Consider the following 25,930-nt stretch of genomic DNA (forward strand, 5'->3'; position numbering starts at 1 on the left):
GTTGAGGGCTCAGCCTTTTAAAACACACACCAAGGGAGAAATATGAGGATGGAGGGCAAGAGGCTGGAAAGGAGGGAGAACAAGAGGGGACAAAGATGATGAACAAAAGGTCAGGAACGCATATACCGTACATGTACATATGTACAGTCCAATTTTTCCCCAGCTTTTTTCCCCAAACTACTCTCCACTTCAGCTGCTGTGGACATAAATTAATGTGGAACGTAGAGTTACACGATATTAAGTGGTGGGGATTCAAATAAAGTTAGTGATGTGGCTTTAGGTTTCATACAAAACGCAGGCTAATATCTTTACCAGGATTGCATGACTTCAGCTTTATAAGGCAAAAAGCGGAGGAAAAGAGAGATTAGCCCCAAGCAAAGAAAAGAAGCCGTATTTATATAAAATTTGTTGGCTTTTTATAGATGAAATCATTCTGCAGAATCTATATAAATGCTATCCAAAGGTCATGCGGTGCAAATATTTTGTTTGACTTTTCATCATTATGGCTCTCTATCACATCAAGCTCTAGACAATGAAACATGCTCAGACATTCAAGGACATCATAAAAAGCCCAGTACACTGCCTTGCCTTCAATTCTGAGACTTCATAAATTCCACCGCCTGCATATGTGACAATTTTCATGAAATTGGACTGTAATTGCAACACTAACAAATCATTAATATGCTTTTCAAGAGCGCTCTGCAATTCGCATTCCCACGAGAAATTGGCTTGGAGGAGAACACAGGCCCCAGCTCCAGTCCCTCCGCAAGTTATTTGCGTTTTACAGCCCAAGGGTAGCACTATGTTGGATGCAAAGTGTGAACATTTGTTTGTCCTGGAATGTTAACTGAACTGGATTAGTCTCCTGGTGATTTTGGCCACGTGTAACAAAATGATAATAGTGGTTTTTGTTTGGATCAGCCACAGTCTCGGAGCATGCTGTGTGAGGAAAGGCAGCGGTTAGCAACAGGGAAAAAAAGTGTTGTAAAGAGCATTTATATGGCAACTTAAATGAACAATCATGTGCTATAAAAACCAAATGCTCAGCCTCACACGTGACTTGGGAGGTAATGTCTAATTTTAAAGTGTCTCCTGCATTCCCTCTCACATATTTTCTCTTTTCTGTTATTCCGTGCATTTTGACAGCCCACCCCTTTTGTGTCTTTTCCTGAACACACACACACACACACACACACACACACACACACACACACACACACACACACACACACACACACAGATGCACAACTGACAGAAGTCACGACCTGTCCTATACAAGCTGCTGGCTGTAGCTCCAACAATAATGTTTATTCGTCTGTCTCAGGAAAGAAAAGACACGCCTTCCGCTACCAGCTAGTCAAAGCAGGAAATCTATGATAGAAAATGTCCATGTCCTGCACATGTCTGAGCTTACATCTCTTGCACAGTAACGCCAAAAGGTGTGTAAACGGACAGACACGGATGTGCAGAGAGACAGGCTGTTGCCCCAGGCCTGCAGCAGGAGCGAGATGCAATTGAGGAAGGTGCTAATTGGTTAAGTGTTGGTGAGTTGCTGGGGCCCGTGCAGGATTTGGAAGCATGTTACTGAGGATAAACACTGTTTCCAGCTCTCAGCTTCAGTTTGCAACCCTATCACTAGACACAAATGTTGAGATTGGACAATTTTGCAAAACCCAGGATTAAGTTCAAGGATTTTAGCATTCAGTGCCAGCATTTTAATATTTTTTTCTTTCTGCAATATCCTCACATGGCGGCTGCGGTATGGTAAGGGTTAGGCAAAGGTTGTGGGTATGGTAAATAAACTATGATTAAGGTATTGGTTAGAGGTTAGGTTAGACCGTGGTCATGGTACAATAACAATAATTGCTGGTTTCTGTGTTTCTGTTAGCTAATTTGTTTATTTTTTGTTTTAAGCTCTTGTTCTTGTTCATAATAAATACAATGGGAATGATTATCATGATAATTTTGGGTTGGGGCATTGGGGTTTTGGTGGTGCCAGGGGAATCGTGCCCAGGGTGCTGATTGTGCTAGGTCCAGCACTGCATATGCATATATTTCAGGCCCCCAGGAAGTGCTACTTTTCGTAATGGCCAAACAGAGGTATTACAACGCCTTAGTGCATCAAGTAATGCCATTAGACCCCAAAAAAACTTTTTCTCATTGACTTACATTGCAAAAGAAAAGCCTGTAAATCTGTGGATACGTTTTCTAGAGCATCACAATCTCGCAAAATGAGTAGTTTCACTATTGGGATTTAATCCATTTGGTCTGATAACATTTGGAACGTCTAGAAGAGACGCAAAATGACATTTTTTTCCCATGTCAAGTTAGCAGAGTGCTAAACCCAAAGTAGCCAGCTCGCCTGGCGGAAGTCTCTGGTGCACTTGCTTTATTGACCCAATGATGTGGAAGCAGCACCGATCATCAGGGTAATTTCATACCACTGATAATAGAACTTTTTTGGCTTCATGTTCCACCGAGAAATTTTCATTGGAATGAGCGGGGCCCTGCCTTGAACGCCGTATCCAGGTCTCTTAATATATCCCTGGAACTTCTCCCGCTTGGCTACATTAAGAGTACACTTGTAACATGAGAACTGGATGTAACTGCACGTAATTCACAGTGGTACTATGCAGCATTAAGACATGGCACCATCTCCGTTTGTTTCCTTTTCTATCCTCCTCGTTTCTCATACATAACTGTTTATGTGGCACATCTGTCTCTGACTCTTTATCCATCCATGCATGTTGTGCTCTTTATCTGGTAGCACCCTGATCCAAGAGGCTGGTTCTGGTCTTGGTTGCTCACTTACACACCTCCATGGGTGGTCCTTACTGCAGTTTTTCTGCTGTGGTGTTTGTACAGTTCAGAGGTCTTTGTTTTTCTGGCATGTCTCTCCATGCTAACCAAAGCCGGAGGCCTGCTGCCTGTTTTCTTTCGCAAAGCTACACATCTGCAGGCTTTCGAGGAGAAAACTGGGCAAAAAGCAGAAAAAAAAGAAGGAGGGTGGAGAAGCAGCAAGAAACACGAACGCTCTGCCTTCAAGTTGCCACTTTCTCCCTGTAGGTGTGTGTGAGAGTAAGTGTTAGCCCCAGCTCCTCTGACATAAACTGTGGTTTGTTGGCAAAGGCCTGGCACACATGTTGACAGCCTCATTATTTATACTCCATTTTGACAGCTAGTTTTGTGTAATATACACACACACGTATTTCCATCCTCACGCCGCCCTGTCTTCTCCGTTTCACAGGAATAAGTCAACTTAATGAATTTTGTATGAGAAAACAGTGTTCCCCCCAAAGGGTGTGTTACAGATCAAACAGTCACTCAGTCACCAGCGCTTTATGGCTAATTCCCCCCACTCTGAACAAGGTCATATTGTTCCCTATTTATACTCCCAGACTGATCAAAGGCGAAAAATGATCCCTTCCGACAGTTAATATTTCTAAACGTCTTGCTGAGAACCAATTTTGTGTTATTCAAACTGTTTTCCCAGATGCATTTAGTGGGACCCATTACCCCTTCCGAATTTGAAATTCATGATGTGATATCCACAGATTGTGTGTGAGCTGAGCTCCGAGATGGTGACTACAGTGCATTTTCTCCGTTTCCTTGGTTTTGGAGGATGGTGGGTGGTGGGACATATGGAAACAGCTGTTTAGGGAGGAGGTTCCTGTGAGCATCAAGGTCAGGACACATTCACAAAGCTAGACAGGAAGCCAGGTGGGACAGGACACCAATAAACTGTATATGTGAGTATGTTCAGCATTCAGCAGGATGCATGTGTGTATGTGCACGTGCCTTTTTTTTTTTTAAAGACAGCTCTGCTGACAGCCTCACAGAGAAAAGCTTCGCAGCGGGGATGTTTGGCTGTAACACAAAACAAACAATGCTAGAAAGTTCTTTAGGGTCAGCACAGGGTCAAGTGAGTAAATGAGTTTGTTATAATAGGACCAAACTCAGAGCAGTGAGGCTTTTGCATTGGGAGCACAGAAGCTACTTAGTGTGAACACAGGGAGTAAAGGTCAGCGAGAGGATTGCTGCCGCTCAAGAGGTCACAACCCAGGTTGTTGTAGTGCCTCAGAGAGCAAGACCTGCAAACATGACATCGCTGGGAGGCTTGTGGGTTTTTTATTTCTAGTTACAGGAAGTTATAAATTCATCGAGATCTGTAGTTTCTGTTTCGCCCAGACAACCAAACCCATTCTCATTCCCAAGCCTTCAAATGCTGACATTTTGTCACGCCCCGCAGCATCTTTGATCAACGTACTGGGCACCCTTTAGGGAGTCTAAGTGACACACAACTGAAATACATTGTAACACATAGTTACTGCTGTAAAACGATCGTGGTTAGCTTTAGGCAACACAACTTCTCGGTGAGGTTATTAAAAAATGATCATGTTTTGGCTTAAAATAAGTATGTTTGTCACATGATGTACAGACTTCTCACAAACTATTCGTACGTTTTCCTATGAAAAGTGAAAAGTTACGCTGACAGGAATAAGCAAGGAGGCAGTCTTGTAAGGACACAGGTTGAGGTTGTGGATGGGTCACAAAAATACAAATTTCTTTTGGAGACTTTCCCCTGGAGACACGTGTTTGGAACCATGTGAACTTTGAGCCATGTGTCTTGTCCTAAACCTAACCATAATAACTTTTATTGCCTAAACCTAACCTCAGTAACTATACTTTAATTAGGTAACTGTACATTAATCACATAACGGCATGATTAGGAAGTAACTTCTTTTAAGGGGCACTAATTTGTAGGATATCATACGACCCGTTCCATTAGAATACATTGTAACATGACTTGACGGAAATGCACAATGTAAGTAACGTAAATGTGTCTGGACCATAAGAAAATTGACCAACATTACATTTTAAGAACATTACCTCCATCAAACTTTTAAATGTGCAATTTATCGGTGTGCTTTGGTATAGCAAGTGCTGTTTTGTTCATATGTGGTTTGTTTTTATTGTGACTGGGAAGGCATTTATGGGCACAGCATCTGAGTCCAAGACAAATTTCCCTATGGGGACAATAAAGTACATCGGATGTTATCATAACATTGACTTTTGGTTTCACATGGGACACAAACTGTGGTCTCTGGATGAATGTCTGGTTTTGTTTGAACCCCTCCACCCTCCTTCACTCCCTTCCAGCCTACGTGATCTTCCAAACTCTTTAAACTGAGTCAGTTGCTCTCAACGTCAAGTATTGCCGTGGTTGGGTTTTAATTGAAAGCCTGGTGCTTCTCATAAAGACATTAAGGGGTGCCATTGGCGTCTATATCACACTGAGGGGAGTAATAGAGGCGGTATTTGACACACCTCATCCTTCATCAACCTAATAACTGTCTCCTTAAAAATGACATTTTCTGTGAAATGTTACTAATGAACGTACCTGGCAAGATGCAAAAATGTTAATACTGGACATATCAGCAAAATGCTCACTGACACTGTATTTCATTTCTTTTCTGCCAAAATGGGTCTTACACTACTACTATCCACTGCAACATTTCGTTTTTAATCATCACCCTTTTATTAACATTTTACCAAAACCATGACCTTTCCCTAACCCTAACCAAAATGCTTTTGTCGCCTAAACCACAGATTGTATTCTGGATGCAGATTGTTGGATTCTGGTGTTACTGTCCTGCACAGTGTTTATCAGTCCATTCACCGATCCACGTAGCTACAACGACCAAGTTTACCACAACAACCACATTTGTCACATTGTAGCTAATATGCTTCAGGTGGCCATAGTTGCTTAGCACGCTTGTATGGTCATTATCGTCATTATCTTAAAACAGCTTAAATATTGGACGATCTCGAGGCAACAAATAATTATTTCAGTATAACAAATTTGTATATAGTGTTGCCAGTTATCCTAACAAAACACTTTATATTGTTGTCTAAACATATCAATCATTGTTTCCTTGTAATTATGGCTTTCATATCTCATTAAGCTAGATATTTATAGCCATATTTTTAAACATATTTCCCAAGATGTCAGTTGGATAATTGAAGTCGGTCCATTGGACTAACAGACTCTCACAGGCTGAGACCATAATTGATGATGCATTTAAAATCTTAACTGAGATCTAATCTCAGTAGAAATCTTATTGTATCTTTCTGCCAAATGTCTTCTAAGAGGAAAACAGCCAGTGCATTTTTTCAAGATGATAAATGACTGACATCACAATGAATTATGCAAATCATCAGAATAAAACGTCTTGTCCACATTTGACATCTCATTATTAAAAACATGAAAAATCTTATTCCTCATGGTCTTAAAATGTAGCTATTGGCATCACAACATTGCTTTATCTTTTATCAAGATAATGAGATAGATACGCAGTGATTATGAGAGAACTCTTTGCTGTGTCAAGTAGGAATGAAATAATTAAGATGTCATGTTGAGATAAAGGTCCCGAGCACATTGTTATCCTCTGGGCTTTGATAAATTAGACGTTAAATATTAAACCTCCCGTGCTGTACTATGAACGTTCAAAAGTACTTAATTCTTGAGGGCTGAGACACCCATGAATGAACTCTACCCATCCTTGGACCACAGTGCCAACCCCTCATATCTTACCAGGGTGGAGTTTTTGGATGTGCCGCTGAGATCTCTAAACTCCGGCAGTTGGCTTTATTTATTCTAACCTGATTGTTTGGGTTTGGGGATTCTGTTGCTCCCGCTGTGAAGGAAATTGCTCTCTTGCCTGCTGGTTCTGAAACGGAAAATGGTTTTTAAAAACTATAACAAAACAAACTTAAACGTTTCTCTGTGTTTGCAAAAGATCGTCATTCTCGTTGCCCCGTCAGGGCCGCCTAACATGAGAAAAATCTGCCAACGAGAAGGAGAAGAAAAACAGAATGTTAACGGTGGAATAGCTGCTGGGTTGATGAGCTTATCAGTAGAGTACAGTTGTTTTTAATGTTTGCATTCACAGGATTGGCAGGATATTGGTCAAGTTAGTGGTGAAGGAAATTTCAGTTGAGCAGTGTGTTTTTCTTTCAGGGTTCTCACAGTCATGGAAAAACATGAAAAAGTCATGGTATTTCACAGTCACATGTTTTAAGCCTGAAAAAGTGATAGAACTTAAAATTATTGAGAAATTAATGAAATTTTGGAAAAATCATTGAATCATATAAAGGGTAATAAATTCATTTACATTAATGTAACATAACGATGAATTTATTTTCTGCAGCAGACAACGCAATGTAGCGTTCATATGTGAAAACATTGTGGTAACATGACTTCCAAACCCACACGCCTGTAGATTTGTTTTATTTTTTTTAAATTTGGCTTTTTTTTTTCTTCTTTTTAAAAAAAATGGTGATAATTTTTTTCTTTTTTTGCAGTTGTTTTGGTCATTTTTACAGAAAACAAACATTTTTGTTGGTTTTTTTTTTCCTCTTTAAAATGTTGGGTGTTTTTTATGTAGAAAATGTAAAAAAAAAAAAAATTGGCTTTTTTTTTGTTTGTTTGTTTTTTCCCTTGAAATTTATTTCTTTTTATTTTATTTCTTTCTTTCTTTTTTTTTTTTTTAAAGAAAACAACATTTAAAAAAAAAAAGGCAATACATTTTTCTTTTTAAATATATATTGTGCAAATTTTATAGAAAAAATATATCTTTCTTTCTTTATAAGAAAACAGATTGTTTCCAGAAACAGTAAAAAAAATCTATATTTTCGGATTTTCAAATTTCTTTAGCCCTTGATAAGTTACTGGTGAGGCTGAAATGTGTTTGAATAGAGTTTGAATCTTATATGTTTGAAAAATGCTGGGTAGGTGGCACAAGGAAAAAAAATATTTGGGGTCCTTGAAAAGTCATGGAACAGTTTTGAAATTTTGTCCATGAAAATGTGTGGAAACCCTGGTCTTTTCACCATTTGAGATTGTAATTTAGAGACAAAGAGGAAGCCGGTTTCCAGCAATCGCTAAAAACTTGCATTAGCGTCATAATCTAGAAGCTTGGCTTTAACTCTGCGCTGCTTTTGGATCCCTGTTCCTGCACGTATCCTCCAACCTTGACTTGTGGTGCAGTAAAAGATGCGTACACACACATACTGCAGTGAAAGTTCTTGTGTTTGAGATATAGCAGCACTGTTGCACTCTGGAAACAATTACCAGGCAATAATCTTCACATTCTTTCATCCCACCACCAGCTCAGCTGATTAGGATATCCACTGGTACGCAAGGCTAACCTCAAACACGCTCACACACACTTGTGCATACACACTTGTGCACACACACTTGTACAGTACAGTAGGTGCCCTTGCTCCCTCTTTGGTTACTGACCAACCCTCTTTTCTCTCTCACACACACACACACCTGACATCTGATTCCCGACTGATGATTAATGACCCTTGGAGTCTTTCAGCAGGGACCACCCAGGGTCAAAATAACCTGCCACAAATACAGAAGCAGTAAAATACCATTCAGTCGCCACTCTTCTATTTACACATGCTGCAGTGTGTGTACGTGCACATAGGTGTGTGTAGTGCCAGAGCAAGAAAAGGTGGACAAGTTACTGTGGAAACACTTAAAAAATGCGCACCCCCCCTCCTCCTGTCTTCAATCATTTGTGCATGTGTGTGTGAAGAAAGCGGAGGGAATTACTGTGCTAACACCTTTTAAAAATGCACAACCGCCCTCCTGTTATTCTTTCCTGCAACTCTTCATTTTCTTCCTTTTCTTTTCCCCAATCTTCTCTTTTCCCAGTCCAACAGACGGAAGAATTACCCCGGCTGTCCTCTAATCTCTCCGGTGAGCTTTTTTCCCAGGGTGGAAACACTGCCATCCTTTTTCTCTCCACTGTCCCCCCTCCTTCCCCCTTTTATCAGTGTCAAATGATTACCCGAGGGGAAACTGAGCTCGGCAACAATATGCGACAGGTTAGCCAGGGGGAGAGCGGCCAAAAACATGTCCTCCTCTACCTGCTTCATCCATCCGTCCATCCATCCCTCCATCCATCCTTTGGACCATTTAAACGGAAATGGACAACTTACATCCTTTACTTAAGTTAAAGTGTCAATACCAAACTCTAAAAATACTCTGTTACAAGTCAAAATTCAGCAAAAGTATGAAAGTTTAATCAGCAAAATTCACTTCAGGAATGAAAAGTAAAAGCAAAACTGGGGTTTTTTTTTAGCAAGATGCTGAGACACTTAGCAGCCGTTTCCTGGCAACAAAACCAAGTATTTTTAAAAAAAAAATCTAGAGATTTTGCAGCCGTTTTCTGGTGACATAACCAGGTATTTTTATCGAGACGCCAAGAAACTTGGTAGCCGTTTCCTGGCAACAAAATCAGGTATTCTTAATGAGACATTCAGACATTTAGCGGACAAAATCTGGTATTATAAAGAAGATGTCAAAAATCTTAGCAGCCATTTTCTTGTGACAAAATCAGGTATTTTGAATGAGATGTTTGGACATTAAGCAGATGTTGCCTGGCAACAAAACTGTGAATTTAAACCCCCCAAGACCAACAAAAAACTTAATTTGAAAAATAACTAGTAGTGGCATGAAATGGAAATACTCGAGTACATTACAAGAACCTTGAATTTGTAATTAAGTAGAGTACTTGAGTAAATATACTTAGTTACATTCCACTGCATCTAACTCCCCCCCTCTCTCATGCTCTCCCATCACCCCACCCACACTCTCCGCCCCAGTGCCAGCCGAGGGCGGTGGCAGAGTCCCAAGCCCATCTCAGAGGCATTTCCCTGTTGAAATTTATATCAATTTCAGAGGCCTCAAGCTTTATCCAAAGCGTGTGAAAAGTCTGAAACTCCTCTCTCCCTCTCGGGTTCACTTTTCCTCTTTGTCTCTAAATGTTTCTTTCTATCCCCTTTCCACAAGTGTCCTCTCCACAACCTTCCCTTCAGCTATTTATCTCTTTAAATTCACTTTCCTTTTGCCTTTTTCCCCTCTCCTTCACCTTCTTCCCTCACCACCTTTTCTTCGCTCTCCTTTACGGCCCCGTGTAGGCACAGCTTGGTGAATGCCAGGCATTCCTTTGTAAGGTTAGAACAGACAAAGGTGGACCACATCACCTGAAGAGAAAACGGCCCTTTTGAATCATCGCCCGGGGGAAAGAGAGGCTGATAACGGAGAAAAAGAGGGAGCATAAAAGCAGAGATGGAAGAGAGGAACACCTGTCCTCTGTTGTCCTCATGTGAACCCTCAACTCTGACCTTTGTTACTCGATATGGACGCTTGTTTGAGTAAAAGGGGCTTAACTGAAGGAAAGTGCATTAGGCGTATAGGTGCAAAACCTGAAAAGTGTGAGCTTTTACAGGGTTTTTGTGCCTCGGAGTAATGAGATTAAACACTGTCAAAACCATATTAGCTCACGCTATCGACTCAGTTTCCACCATGAAATACTTTACTCAGAGAGCGACCACTGACTGGAATAAACAAGGTCATATTAGGGCCCAAAAGTTAATTCCAATCGAGCTCACAAACACAAACAGCTCCACCCTTTAGACACACTCCTACCATTCACGCGACCTACTCAAGGAACACATATCCTCAATGAACTCACCCCACCCCAAACACACCACCTTTGAGTAGAACAGACCCCCATACGTTAACACATAGTGGGTTTATGTTTGGTGACACTGGGTGTGGTGTAGGGTGGAGTGTATCGGTGACGCCAACCTGCCCTTCGCGGCTTATTTTTGGGCTTTTGACGAACATCACTGGCAAAGCGGGTCTGTGTGATGCAATGCAACGGTTTTCCAGTCACTTAACGGCTGCTGTTTGTTTTTACTCTTACTAATGGAACGGAGCGAAGGGGAAAAGTGGAGCGGAAAAAAAAGGGAAACTTATGACGACCAGGTGTTTTTCCCTCTTCTTGGGAATGTTTCACCTTGTAAAAGCAAAGCGAGTGGGAGGGGACTTGTGTACTGTGGCCGAGGTGAATGGTTTTGGGGATTTTTCAAGGGGTGTGTGCTGACCAAAGAGTGAGAATGAGTGTGTGTTGTGTGATAGTATCAGAGGTTGAGCTGAGATTTTCTGTGGAGCCGGAGGCAGAATTCTTCAGCTGAACTGTAGCATAGCCACGACTGGAGGAGGCGGAGGCTTTCTCGTGTTTGTGTGTGAGCCTCCACCGAGCAATTTTTTGCCTCATTGAGCTACAGAACGCCGTAGCTTTTGTGGTAGGGTGTGATCAACAACAACAACACACACATGCAGAAACACACACCTGGGGGATGGATGAATGGCAGGCCCTGACTACCACACAGGGCTCCTATTGATGACATCATTGCTGGGCATCTGGTCACTCCACCCTCTCCATGTTTCAGAGAGCCATTCAACTGCACCATGGCTCTTTCACAGACGTGACGCCGTTGCTTATTTTCTAGTGATTATTCAATTTAACCGGCTCCAGTCATGAACAAAATACTTTTCTAATGGCTCAATCAACAATTGGCCAGTTTATGCCTTTTCATCAGTACAGTAAACTGTAAAATCTGAGTAGCTGATTTTACTTTTAAAAAAATCTAGGAAAACAATTGCCTTGACAAATGTAATTAAATGTAATTGTTGATCCTAATTTATGTTAACTTTATATCTATTATTTAAATTTACTTATATAGTTGTTTTTGCTTAATTTTATGAAGTTGTTGCTACTTAAAAGTGACAAGTTTAATCCAATCAATCTTCCTCTGTTTTAGCTACTTCAATAAACCAAGTCTACTGTGCTATACAGGTGCACTCTGCTGGTTGCAAACTAGTCAATCATTTTGCTTAAACATGTTAAGAAAACAGAACTTGCATATCTCCTAACTTCATCATCAAAATCCTCTTTGTCAAGTTAAGTCAGTTAAGTTACTATCACTCATAAAAGACACGGTCATCCCACTTGTCATTTTTAAGTTGCGAAAAGTTCACAAAATTAGGTGACTACAGATTGATTTTAGTAAACTTAACAATTAGATATAAAGTAAACCTAAAGTAAGATTAATAGTTCTATTTACTTTTCTTTTTCAAGGCAATCGGTTTCCAAGATTAAGTAAGATCAATTTGTCACATTTTACAGTGCACAGACATCTCTGAACAGAAAGAATTCAAATCCAATGTGTGTTTAATCACTTTGCTATCTTGATATGGTCAATTTTCCAAAATAAAACAAAAGAAACATAAACCACCATCTGCATCGTAAATTTTTACCATAATAACACTCTTTAAACGGCGGGTCCAATTTAATATAATAGACTTTATCCAAATGTGCCCTTGTTGAGACGTTGCCTATAGTTCTCATGCGAGCAAAGGCTTCCTTTAGGCCTAATGGTTGGAAGATTACACAGTCTGGGGACATTTATTACTCTTCATGAGCAAAACATGAATGAGAAAAGTGCGGCAGGACTGCCAGCTTTCGGTAAATAGATAGAATTTAAGCTGTGATTGGAGTAATGAATGAGTGGATGCTGCTGAAATGACAGGCCTTTTAATAAATCAGTTCCAACTGGCACAACGTGATGAATAAAACCACAAAAAAACTTGCTGGAAACAGCCTTCCTCTCTCTCCTCTCACTGCAGTGTTTCAAGATCGACTCTCGGCCTCTATCTGATCTCGAACTGGGCCAATGGCGTAGTCCCAGTAGGTCTTTCAGGAAAAGGCTAGGCCAGCTTTCCTCTGGCTCATCCAATCACGAGCAGTTCTTTCTCTCTTCAAGGTCCGCTACCAAAGCACAGGGCCAGCTAACACGGTGCCAATTAAACACTGAATGCTAAGCCTGTACTGGCCTCTCTAAACCCCTGTTGGAAGTCACCTGGTGAACGATAAGAAGCCACTGTAGTTCATCCAGGTTGTTAGCTAACATCCAAAAAGCATGATTTCCAATTACCCGTGTTGATGAGAATTTATGCCTGCAGATGCTTGGCACATTTTAAATGTAAGGACTATTTGATACTTGTAATACTTCATGTAGCGGTGAATAGCCGGGGCTGTAGTCACGAAACTTGAACCGATGTCATTTACTGCTGTGCTTTGGTGATTAACCCCAAGAGACTGCTATCATGTAACGATTATACGTGAACGACGGCAGGTTTTAGGCGACTGCACAATGCCCCTTTATGTATTATCCAATGTTATGTCTTGCGTAGAGATTATTAATTGTCCGTTGGAGCCACAAGGTGTGTAAAGAGAGACTTCAGGATTAGAATCTTTGGGGTGTTCAATGCCAATATGCTGAGATTGATTTGTGTGTCTGAATAGCAAAAGGATAAATGAGCATGGTGATTTCTTGGAAGGTAAATATGGGAGTGGAGGGAGGCAGAACATGAGCAAGAGATGCCCCCCCCCCCTTCTTGTCTCCTTTCGTTCCCTTCTCCTCCTCTTCATCCCACCCCTCTCTGCTGCGGCCACCACCCCACCCCATCCTGCTCACTCCCCTCCTTCCTCAGCGCAGCCAGCCACAGACACTTGCTTTTTGTATGAAGGGGTTTAACCCAATGAACAATCCTGTCTGTCTTTCCCAAAATAAGCCAGTGGGAGAGGGATCGCAGAGTAAAGCCAGGGAGATTGGAGCAGCGAGGTGCACAGCCCCTGGTTATAAGTCCTGGGAGTGCTGCTTGGACCCACAGCCCTTTAGCTCAATATACACTGCCTGGCCTGCCTGCCTGACTGACTTGACTGACTGACTGGAGTCTCACTCCACTGTTACTCTCTCTCCTGTCCTGCTCCCTCGCTCCTTCCCTCCTACTTTCCACCCTGGAGAGCGAGAGCGCACAGATTGGGGAAGGTGCTCCTCAGACCTGCGTCTGGACAGCTTGAAGACGGCACAGAGAGGATTTTTCACTCTTCTCTGACTTTCATCCTCGATTTCGTCATCTCAGCTAGAAAGCACATGGATTTTTGTTTGTTGCCAGAGGCAGAAAATTAAAACTTAAACAGACAATTTTTTCTACCTGCAGATTAAAATTTTTAACTTTTTGGTCGTTTTTTTTTTTCTCCTGCACTTGCCAGCAGCACTGGACCAATTCAGGGTGCAAGCTCTTTGCCCAGGGGGACACCATTCCTCTGCTTTGGCTTCACTGATTATCTGATGCCATCGCATCCCATGGGAGACACGCGTGGCTGAAGCAAAGGAGGGAGGTAGAAGAGAGACCCACCTGAAGCTCACACCTACCGCTGCCCTTACCCATCGCTCCCCCCCTGCCCCTCAACACTCTGAGGAGAGAAAGGTAAGCCCTACCTGCCCTTTCTCTGGGGCTAGCATCCTCGTGTCCCGTCGTCTTCTGCCTTTTCACTTTTATCACATGTGGCTGCACTGGCTCAGGCCAAAAGAAACAGGAGGAGAGAACAGGAAAGGAGAAAAAAATAAAAATAAAAAACAGACGGTGCAATATCTTAGTCATGGGACTTACATAATTCTTTTCAGTCCTAAGCTAGTGCACAGAGTGAGAGCTTGCAGATTAAAAAGAGGGGAGTTTGTTCACCAAGCTCCAGACGTATAACTGAATGGATTTTAAAGCACCCTCTATTGAGCGTCCCCTGACTTTTGTTGTAGTCACAGTAGGGATTTTCTTGTGTGTTTTTGCCCTGATGAGTATTGGTTATTGATTCAGGTGTAGAGCTGTGACATTGATGCACCCACATACATCTTTTGCTGATGATGTTGGAGTGGGCGTGGTGTGTATTCAGAGAGTGTACAGGGGTGGGGCAGCGTGGTGGTGGGATATGTACAGTGGCTGAATAACAGACATTCTGATTATCGTCTTCAGAGGAGTGTCCTCCATGTGGACAGATCTTGTGTTTGTGTATGTAACTGCTACCCAAGTTCTGTTGGCACGGGCTGCAGCTTGTTTGATTCTTTTTGGTAGATTCGTTCATCTGAAAGTTCATATTAGGAGTGGAATGTATTAAGGTGAAGGAATAGTGCAAATGGACACATGGTCCTATCATTTTTCCTCCTTTCGTCTCCTCGTCCCCCTGTTGCTTCACTCTGTCCATCCACTGTGACGCCTCTGGCAAGCGACGCTGCATTCCATTGTAACGACATCCCTCCATCGCAAACAGACACAGGACAGATAGCCATGACACTGAGTCTTCCAGGTGTCCTGCATGACAAACTAACAGAGAGACAGAAAGAGAGCAGCAAAGAAAAGACACTGGTAAACAAAATAAAAAGAGGAATCCAAATTGCATGCTTTGCTGAGATACATTTTTCGATCACATGTGTTTTAGCGCACCAACAGCAGGCTCTCCTAGCAAAGAAGGAGGGAGACACAGAGAGAGAGAGAGAGAGAGAGAGAGAGGTGTAGAGTACGAGAAAGAGAGAAAGGGGGGGAGCGAGTCTGGAAAAGACAGTTCTGAAATCCAAAAACATTTGGCAGCATCCGGCTATTTCGCTGGCTTACGGCAAGAAAAGTCAACTGGATATGTACCTGCATGTGTGTTGGTGCACGTGCAGCCACACATGCATGCTTCTAGGTGACCGAATCTGTGCGAGTATCAAAGTGTGTTACACAATCCTGCAAGAAGGAGCGGGTGAATGGATACACACTAAAGCGTGAACCCCCCCCCAACCGGCAGTGAAGTACAACAGGTCTGCGAAGCTGCTGGTGCGCAGAAGCAGCTTCTGCTTCAGTGTTCAAAGTCGTATTTGCTCATAAAGTTCAGGGCCTCATACAGATTTAGTGCTCTCCGTTTCTATAGGTCAGGAGATTTATGCGCTTCTCTGCATCGGTCGCCTTCTTCACTTGGCACATGTGTCCATGCGGGATGCCAACATTTTGCCTTGTATTCTCCAGTGGGTGGTAACTGGTCACTTACTCTGTCACCAGTGGTTACAAGTATTTTTTTGTGTGTGCGGCACATTCTTTAACCACGACTAACAGCCTCCAACCCACTGCCTATTCAGGCTTTGGATACAAAGTGGCGAAGCGCGACTGAGTGTACACAAACAATAGTCACGCCGAATGCACAGCAGCACATACAGCACACTTTATGCCCTGTGCAATGCAAACACCTACATGGATTTAACACACACACATTTCAAGCAGATGCACACGCTCACATCGTCAGCTGCCAAACCGCCTGCTCATATAGCGCCGAGACTCTCGCACCCCACTGCAGTAATTTTATGGGCCAGAACGTGTTGAAGTTGGAACTTTTAAGACTCTAAACTGAGCTCTTTCCTTTGCTGAAAATCTTTGGGGATAGCTCCTGCTCTGATGTAAAGGTGAAAGAACATTGTCTCTTCTGTGGATCTGTAAGGTTTTTTTGGGAAGATTCACCTCTTTAGAGCACCAAGACGGAGAAACAAAATGAAATCTAATTCCCAGATCAGTCTTATTCTTGCGTCATCAAAGAGACACAGGTAGAGTGGATTCAGACTCTCACTGTGGATTGAAAAGTATTTGTCTGAGAGCAGAGAGCAAAAGAGAAAGATTTACTTGAAAAGGAAAAGAAATGCAGTGAAAGGATTTTAATTGGAAGTTATTGGAGTTCTCTCTGCCTTATCTGTTTCTCACCCCTCCTTGGCTTGTAAAATAGTCGACCATCTGTGGCCACAAGGGGGCAGAATACCAAGCAGTTCAGCATCACACACACAGACACAAACACATGGCATCTTGTTGTAAAAGGAAAACCTGTTTCTGTACTTTTGACTGCTTTGCTAAATCATTTTGGGGCTTATTTCACCACACAAATCCAAATTTCACAATAAATTGTATCATAACACAGATAATATTCAAGGTAGTCTCTTACTCCCCTTTTACTTTTCAATCATCATGATTTAGAGCTTCAGCATCTAAATACTTTGCCAAAGATCCCTGTGCCTGAAGCTTTCTTTAATACCAACAACTTTTCAATTTTTTCTCAAAACATTCATGTGTCACATGCATGTGTGTGATACTTCCCTGAATTGTACTCCCTAATAGTCTCTTAATGTATGTTTGTATATGCTTTTGCATATGTGTGTGCATGTGGGCATTTGTGCATGTATGTGTGTGTGTGTGTGTGTGTGTGTGTGTGTGTAAGAGCACACATGTGCTTCTATTACTCCCAGTCTTATGCCTGTGCTAGCAGGAAATGAAGGAGAATGCCACTCATTCTCAAGGAAAAGTAAACACCCACTTATTCCTTTACTTCCCTGGAACCCAAACACCTTCAGAACACACACACACACACACACACACACACACACACACACACACACACACACACAGACACACACACACACACACACACACACACACACACACACACACAGAAATTTCCCCTTTTTGTTTCATAGTTGCTGTAGTATAAGGAGGAAAGAGTGTGAAAACAGGGCACTCCTTTAATGGCTTCACCAACAAAGACTGTGTTTTCTTTTCAGCCGGAAGACCATGTCTGTAATTACAGCCACACACACACACACACATACTGTATGTGCACGCACTCTTCAGCATGGATTATAAGGCCTGCTAACCGGTGCTGCTGATATACTGAATGAAGAATTGCAGTAAAGGGTGGTGGAAACAGAATACAGGCCCTGGTCTTAATCAGAGCCTGGACCATAACATTCAAGATTAATAGGCAGGATTTGTTTTTCAGCTAAAAGGGGGAGAAGAAAAAGATAAAGATAGAAAAGGGAGAAAGATTGCATGCATCTTGTCTCTCTTAACTTACTTTTTACCTTGTGTCTTTATACTTTCTAAGCTTGTTTGCACATCACCAGTAGCCATCTTGCCTGGACATGCTGCTGATATATGTAGAAGTCAGTCAGCTCCATGGCAGAAAGTGAATCTGCACAAACAGACGGCCCTCCAGAGTGGACGGAGCAGCAGGTTATTAATCAAGCCCTTGCACTAAAGGACATTATTTTGGCTCTCCTCTCTGTATGAGCAGATCAGAGCACAGAGGCAGGAGGAGCAGAAAAACAAAGAACAGTAGAAAGCTCTCTATTATTCTAATTCTGTATTGGCATTTTAGCATATTTATTTTTCTCTGCCTCTCTCTAATTCATTTGTCTGTCTCCTTTTATCTGTCTCCCACTTGCTCTGTCAATTTCTCACAACTGTGTCTGGACCAGAGGGAGTTTTTCCACTGGGCTGGCAACAACAGGGGGACAGAGAAAGAGAGACAGGGAGGGCAAGCAGTGGGGAGGCTTGGCAGACGCCCCTTGTTATTTTTCCTCCGCCTCCCATTGACTTTGTCAGCGGTGGCTCAGTCTTAGCAGGGCCTCCGAGCTCAGAGGGGCTTGACAACATGCCCTCTTCACCTATCAGAGGGAACTTATCACAGGCACGCTTAGGAGACAGAAACACTTTCATCATTGCCACTTTTTCCCCTTTTAATGTGCCACTTTCTTCTTGATTCAGGTCCAGTTATCCCAGCTTGTCTCAGCTTGTCCCTTTCTTTCCATAATTTATGTTATGGACTACAATTCCTGTTGAAGCCCTGCATCCAAAGCCTTACTTAAAGTTACAGTAGGTGTTTTTTTTTTAAGCAAATATGACAAAGTTATTTTTTTATGCCTGCCACTGCATTAGTGATAGCAGAGGGCGGAGGCATTATGTTTTTGGGTTGTCTGTCTGTCCTTCCGGCACATACTTGTGAATGTGATATCTCAAGAACACCTCGAGGAAATTTCTTCAAATTTGACACAAATGTTCACTTGGACTCAACGATGAGCTGAAGTGATTTTGGTGGTCATAGGTCAAAGGCCAAGGTCCTTGTGGCCCTGTCTGTCTCATTCTTGTGAAAACAGTGTCTCAAGCAAACTTTTCGGCAATTTTTAAAAAAAAATTGGCACACATGTTCACTTGAACCAGAGGATGAGCTGATTAGATTTTGGTGGTCAAAGGTCAAAGGTGAAAACCAATGTGACCTTGTCAGTCTCATTCTCTTGAATGCCATATCTCAAATTTGGCACAAACATCCGAGTGGACTCAGGGATGAACTGATTAGATTGTGGTGGTCTAAGGTCAAGGTCACGGTGAACTTGCATTTGTCTCATTCTTGTGAAAGCAATATATTAATACATTTTTGAGACATTTTTCCCTTTTGTTTGGATAATTTTCTAATTTTCTTCTCACATGTAACTAATTATTTGCAATTTGTAAGACTTTTTTTTGCTCAATTGCTCATTGCCTTTTCCCCATGTTTTCAAAGAACACAAACCAGTTTGCTCAGGTTTCAGAGGCTCAAACAGCTTTTGAAAGGCATCTGAATGCAGCATAAGAAAACGGATGCTGATCCAGGTTTTAGGGATTTAACTTCAGTATTTAAGAAAATGCAACACTTTCTCATCCCAACTCGTCACATGTTGTCAGTGGATATTCGCATAAGAACGGGCTGGTAAATGTACTATGTTACATTCAACCACTGCGAAAAATCCCTGTGGTAAAGCAACTTTGTTCTCCAACGTCAGTCAGTGAGGCCTGAACAAGGCGCACCGACCAAGCCACGGACAAAACACGTATTGAGCAATGCTTTCTGGAGTCAAATCTATATTTTTCCAATGGTGTGCCGGAGCTCCTTTTTTTTTGGAGACGGCAGCTCGTGTTTTCAAAGAGAATCCAACAGGAACGAGAGCCTTAGTGCTCATCCAGCAACAGTGCTGTTCCAAGTTAATGGGATGTGACATCTGAGTTTTCCCTGGATACAAGGAAGCAAGAGTTTCCCCTTGTCTCCTGAGGATGTGTGTGAAGTCAGTTTTGGAAAAAAACAAAAAGGATCCATAACACTGAGCAAAGCCAAATAAAGGTTGTTTGATGTTTGGTTGGTTCAGGTAGCCGTACAAATGAGCATGAGTTTACAGTACATGCAGGTTTATTTGCCTTTTGTTTTGTTTTGTTTTTTTTTCCTGCTCCCCCTCACTTATTGCCCTTCAGTTCACCGTCTGGCAAGACTTTTGTTGGGGGCTTCCAAAAGCATGACGTTTGGTCCAACTCTTAACAGGGGTCAAGTCCTCAGTATAAAACTCATATTATCCCTCTTTTCATCTTGTAACAGACGTGCTTCCTGAGCCAACTGTTTATTTTTTATTATTTCACTTCAGATGCAGGATGGATATATCTCTCTCTGATGGGTCAATATTGAGTAAGGGATTGGAAACAGCTCTTCTGAGACCATTTGAAAAGCTCCAGACTTTGTTATTGTTCAGTCTGAGTTTGATTTAGACGTGTGCGTAGGTGTTCGTGAAAAGAGAAAAGAGGCTGGGGTTATTGTGGCGTTATGGTTCCCCCGGAGCAGGATAATAAAAAGCATTTTATTTCATGGGGCCAGATTTTCTGGAGTAGGAAATGGATGCTTACTAAGTGACACATGTATTGTGCTGTATGCTCACACACAGCGTTTTTTCCCCAAAAAATCTTCAGTAGCAGACAGCAACCTGATATCCACCATCTCTACAAGTTTTGTTGCACCAACTACCTCATAGTTGAACCTGCATCTGTTAAAGGAATAGTTCAGCATTTTGTGAAATACAATTATTCAAGTTCATGCTGAGAGTTAGATAGAAAGATCTATACCAGTTGACCTTAACCTCCTTATTTCACTAATGTATAAGAAATAGTCAGGATATGAAGCTACCATAAAACCACAATGTGGCATTTTTTCCAGTAACATTTCATACTAACTGATCAAACAAGATACAGTGAGTGAAGTGGTGATATTTAGGGCTGCTAGACGGCTGAGCAAAGCTGGCTGCTTCCACCTGTTTCCAGTCACTTTGCTAAAGTAAGCTAACCGGCTGCTATCGGTAGCTATATATTTATCAGATAAACACCAATTCTCTTATCTAACTTTCAGGAAGAAAGCAGATAAGCATATTGCAAAAATATCGGATGTAGTAATTGCAGCATAGCATAGTACTGGGTCCAACGTGTATAATGGCAATAATTAACATTTTGTTAATCCAGTGGGGAGTCTGGGCAAACTGGGATCAGATCCCATATGTATGGGATTAGTGCTGTCTGAATTTGTGATACCACAGCCAAGGCTGCCCGCTCTCCACCTGGCGAAGTAAGGCTAAAATACACTGCTGCTGAACGGCCCTTTTCAAAACAACCACGTTATTGAACCAAAAGGTGTTCTTCAGATTCTGCAAGCCAGCCTTTGATCAGCACCACGGACAGCAGCCAAAACACCACATTTGTTACACTAATAGAGTACCCTAGAGATGACGTTTTTCTGTTGGCCAACCCGCAAGCTAACGTTGCCTTAACAAAAAGCCTATGTGATTTTTCATTGGATTTTGAATCATGGAGAAAATACGATAATCTTCACTAATGAACATCACTTTCAGGATTTTTCTAAACACAATCGCCAGAAGTAAAAAGCTATTGCTAGGCTAAAATGAACCACAGTACGCTACGATCACGTCACTACTGCTATCAGGCTATAAAGCCATGTTTGATGTAGTTTGATGTGATGACGTTCTGTGGTGTCATTTAAAGATTATTTTTCGGGCATTTTTACTTTTATCGAATAGGACAGAGTGACAAAATGAAAGGGGGCGAGAGAGGGGACGACATGCAGTAAAGAGCCATGAGCTGGAGTCGAAGTCATGGCTGCTGCGGCAAGGACACTGCCTTCATACATGGGGCGCCTCAGCCATCGGACGCCCCATGCTCTTTGGTGTCATTTAGCCACTTGTTCGCAGCCTTCTTTTTTAAGACACATAAAAGCTTCCAAGTTCACAAATGGGGTATTTAGTTAATTTTTACTGTATTTTATGATGTAGAATAAAGCGTGAACATTTCTTAAGCTTGTGTTAACCACAGACCTTATTTAAGGCTTCCAACCAAAAATCCATCCAAAAAAACCCATTGACTTTGAGAGGAGGGAACCGGAGGTGCTGAAATGCTAATAGATTTCTGTGTTTTAGGACTCATTACTGGGTTTCTCTATTTGACAGCCTGTCCTGAATAGCCTGGATTCCCCAAGCCACAAAAAAACAAACGCCTTCCTAAATGGGCCCCTGACAGCTTTTTGGCGTGATGCACTGCACTGGTTGCACCATCAATATTAGGCCATTCCATAAATATTTATATTTTAGCATTTCTTCTAAAACTCTTTCAGCATGTTTGCAACATGCTTATTATATTTCAGTAGAAAATAGAAGTTTGTCGATACATGAGTGAGCTGCACCAGACTGTCTAAACATGATATTCCCAACCATTATGGCATATTTCAGAGCAGCATTTGATTGATTTTTTTGGCCACTTGGGGGCAGCAGAACTAGCTGTAAACACAACTTTAACATATTATCACCTTATAGAATTAATGTGACATTTTTTTAAGCTCTGTTTTGGTCTCCACCAACTCCTGTGGGAAATATCAGGTTCTTTAGCTGCTAAATGGTGGTGGTGCAATCACAAGAACTTAATCCGACATATGATTTAAAAGGTGTCAGTGGGAGGTCATGAATCAAACCAAAAAATGATGATGACAATGTTTTGACATTTTCACGCCTGATTATATAAGTGCTGCTGAGTATACTATAAAATGAAAGACTGTCCCTTCACATATATCAGTTACTTTAGGGACTTCCTTAAGGTGACTCTAGGTGCCCACCACATGGCCATAAACGTGTCAGCCTTCTTTCTTCCAGCCCTTACACAAACTGGCACAGGTTGCCACTTTCTGCCCAGAAAAACACCTCAAATTTAGCTTGCCTCATAGTGGTCATCAAACAGATGGAATTAAGACGACTTATCCCCTGTAATGGACCACCCCTGCCTTCGGAAAAAAGGTTTTATGTCACACTGTATTATGCATTACAAGAGCACAAATTACGCCTCCAGTGGTTTACACAATCTTTGCGTACACTGATGCCTTCAATCCCATGTAAAGACAACAAATTAAAAACAATAATCTGAAAAAATACACATTTTGCATTAGTTGTTACAGTAGCCCATGATTGTTCGATGCAGGGTGCTGGTTATCTCAGACTTGATGTTTAAATGGCCTTGGCTTATAGACTTAATCCTTTCTGTACAGACTTTGAGCCCATTGAGCAACATGTGTTTCATAATACAACTCAGAGGCATTAGGCTGCGTACAACACAACCAGTCCTTCAAAGCTTTTCATTTTCGTAATCAGCAGCAAGGCAGTGAAACGATAAAATGAAAAAGCGACTTTGTGCTCGTTCCAGCTCGTTTGAAGTGAACACTGTGTGAGCGTTGCTTTACTGAGTGCGTTCTACACTATGTGTGTGTATGTGTGTGTACACCGTCTTAAATACAGTTCTCTTGTTTCTGTTTATCCGTACAATATATGTAATACTTCCTGGAGTTAGACAGGAGAGGCAGTGCAGTTTGGCAGCATTCCCAAGTGCTTAAAGAAGCTGTTGAAGAAGAATTATTTCATGCTCACAAGACAGGAAGGGCTGTTGCTTTGCCCCACAATTTAGGAGGGACACAAACGGAGTAGGGTTTCATGGAGAACATTTGAGATGCTGTACAGTGAAGACTAAAATAAACAAACACAAGACTAATTGGATGACAGCCTCACTGTTTGCCTCTTCATCACGCATTTGCTTGGTTTTGTCTGTCACCGTGAAGTTAAGTGGGTAACTTAAGTAACCATGCAAGTGAGTACAGAAAGATTTTCTTTATAAAAACTGGCATTTTAGTATGTGTGCCCCATCACGAGACATATATATGCATACAGTGATGACATGGAGTATATTTTTGCAGATCAAATGCAATATATGGGTGCAATGCTGTCACCTTTTTTTATGAATGAGATTAGAGAGATTAGGAAGCTGCTGCTGGCTGTAAGAACAGCGCTGTATTTGTATAAAGCAACACAGAAGTGAACTGTCCTATTAAAAGGTCAAAGATTTACATGACCTGAGCTAAAACCTGGATGTTCCATAGATGATGGATTGCAGGAAGAGCTGACGGAAATAAAACATCTTCTACCTGACGTTAACCATGCAAGTCTGAGATTGTTTGGACAGCGAAAGCTACAGAAGTACAAACCATTTCTAGGGGGATGTTCTTTGGCCAACTAACAAAATACTTAATTAGGCAGGGCTTTGAATCAATTACCACTCACTTTCATGTGGTTTGCAGATGGCTACGAGCTCTCTCTCTTTCTCTCTCCCCACTTTTCCTCCTCTTTTCTCTGTGAGCCGCCAGCAAAAAAAGGCCTGCTGCGTTGCCTCATTGCTAATTTGAACCAGAGAAGTGGTCATTTCCTAACAGTGGGCCCCGGCCTGCTCCGCAAGCCGAACCAACAACCAGCCCAATGGAGCCTGAGCTGGACCACTCCCAAAGCAGGGCAGAAACCACACAAACCCAAGTCTTCCTGACATGTGGTGAAAGTGTGATAGGGATATGGGAAACATCGGGAAGGGTTAGGAAAGAGAGGATGGCGATGGATCCGTTTGGAAAGAAAGATTGAAGTGGGACATGATGAAAATGTGGAGAGGAGAAAGTGGAAGGGGCGGCATTTGCGGGAAAGAGGCAAGGAGAGGTGAAAGCACAGGAAAAGATTTGAAGGTAGAAGAAGCAGAAAAGAGAAAATAAGCTTGGTCTGAGGAACATTCAGTTTGTAGCAACCATGTGGCGTCTTTGATCTGGCCGAGGATTTGAACCAGTGTCAACAGAAACATGCAGGGGCCGTCTGTTTGCTCCCAGACACAGATCATTCCTCCATGAATTACTCTGCTTCAGTTCGCCGCAACCTCTTTACTACTCCAATGTTTGTTTACCCTGTCGGGAACACCCGGCCCATTCCTCAAGTTGAGCAACAAGCTCACTAATACCCCAGAACTCCTGCAATCAGCTAAACTTTCTATGTCGTTAATCTCTAGAGGGAAGCAGAAATCTGGGTAGTTTTGAAGATTTAAAAGATACGTTTGAGTCAAACAGTGCTGCCTTTTATTCTGAAATTTATTCAGCAACAGAGTCATTTCTCATTTACCCCTATAATCCATTCATTCTACTCCAGTCGCTGTCTTTCATCACAGGGATGAGGCATGTTCTGTATCCCTCGTAGTCTGGAAGGAAGAGGGGAGGGATAACAAGGAGGCGGAGGAGGAAGACGAGGATGCAGTCATGTCGGCCAGATCGTTACAGTGAGAGGATGTGTCCTGAATGCTGTGTCCCTGCCATATGACAGCCTGCTGATTCAAACCTTATGTCAGGAGCAGAGTAGACAGTGAAAAGACAGGAGAGTTAGAGGCTTGTTCATGGTTAGACTGCAAAAACTGTCCGTCGACAAAAGGGCTTTAGGAGCATCAAGAAATCTTGGTATTGTTAAAGAGGCTTTTCACTGCTGGAAAGAGGTTCTTTTTTTTTATCAAACTGGGCTGTCTTTACAGTAGAAAGATGCAAATACTTTTGAAATTAGTACTATATTACCAAAGAAAACAGAGAAAAAGAGTCATGGCATACACTTTTGCTCAACAGGTAGAAAACCTAAGATTACTAGGATGCACCGCGCAGCACCGGAGCAATCAATGCTTCTGCTCCTGGGTGATGTAATGCAAACTCTTCCGCTTTGACACAGACAGCAACACGGCAGCCGGCTGGTAACAAATGATCTAGAATTACACTTAAACAGTGCATTAAAATGTTTCTGAAAACATTTTAGTTGTGAAACAAACAACGTAGTTACAAAGTCTTGGTTTATATTTCATCAGTGCTGCTTAGTTTTGCTGTTTGGTCTCAGTATGGCCCCTACCTTCTGTTCGCAAAACTCTTGTATTATAGCCAAACAGTGCACTAAAATATGATTCTGAAAATGTTTTTGGCAAGAAATAGGCAATACAGTAACAGAATTGTGGTTTATATTTAATCAGCACTGCTGTTTGAAAGTGTTTGAGAGAGAGGGGGGTGGCTTTCTCTCTTGATCCACTTCTGTACTCTTTGTGTCTAAGGTGGTGGGCAAATGAAAATGTGGAAGTACAATATGTAGTTCAAATAACGTCCCAAAGGCCAGCGTTGGTCTGATGGAGGGAAGTTTA

General features: G+C 41.9%; 1 protein-coding gene across 1 annotated transcript in view; it reads left to right on the top strand.

Annotated features, from left to right (window-relative positions):
- Nucleotides 1-25,930, top strand: part of col8a2 (collagen, type VIII, alpha 2) — a 123,643-nt gene that overhangs the window by 51,448 nt on the left and 46,265 nt on the right. Inside the window, exon 3 of the mRNA XM_042507074.2 lies at nucleotides 13,986-14,200. The gene's annotated coding sequence lies outside the window, so the exon portion shown is untranslated. The remainder of the gene's footprint in view (nucleotides 1-13,985; nucleotides 14,201-25,930) is intronic.

Source organism: Plectropomus leopardus, chromosome 17, assembly GCF_026936395.1.
Source record: "Plectropomus leopardus strain MGB_pleo_1.0 chromosome 17, ASM2693639v1, whole genome shotgun sequence".
In the NCBI taxonomy this organism is placed as follows: domain Eukaryota; kingdom Metazoa; phylum Chordata; class Actinopteri; order Perciformes; family Serranidae; genus Plectropomus; species Plectropomus leopardus.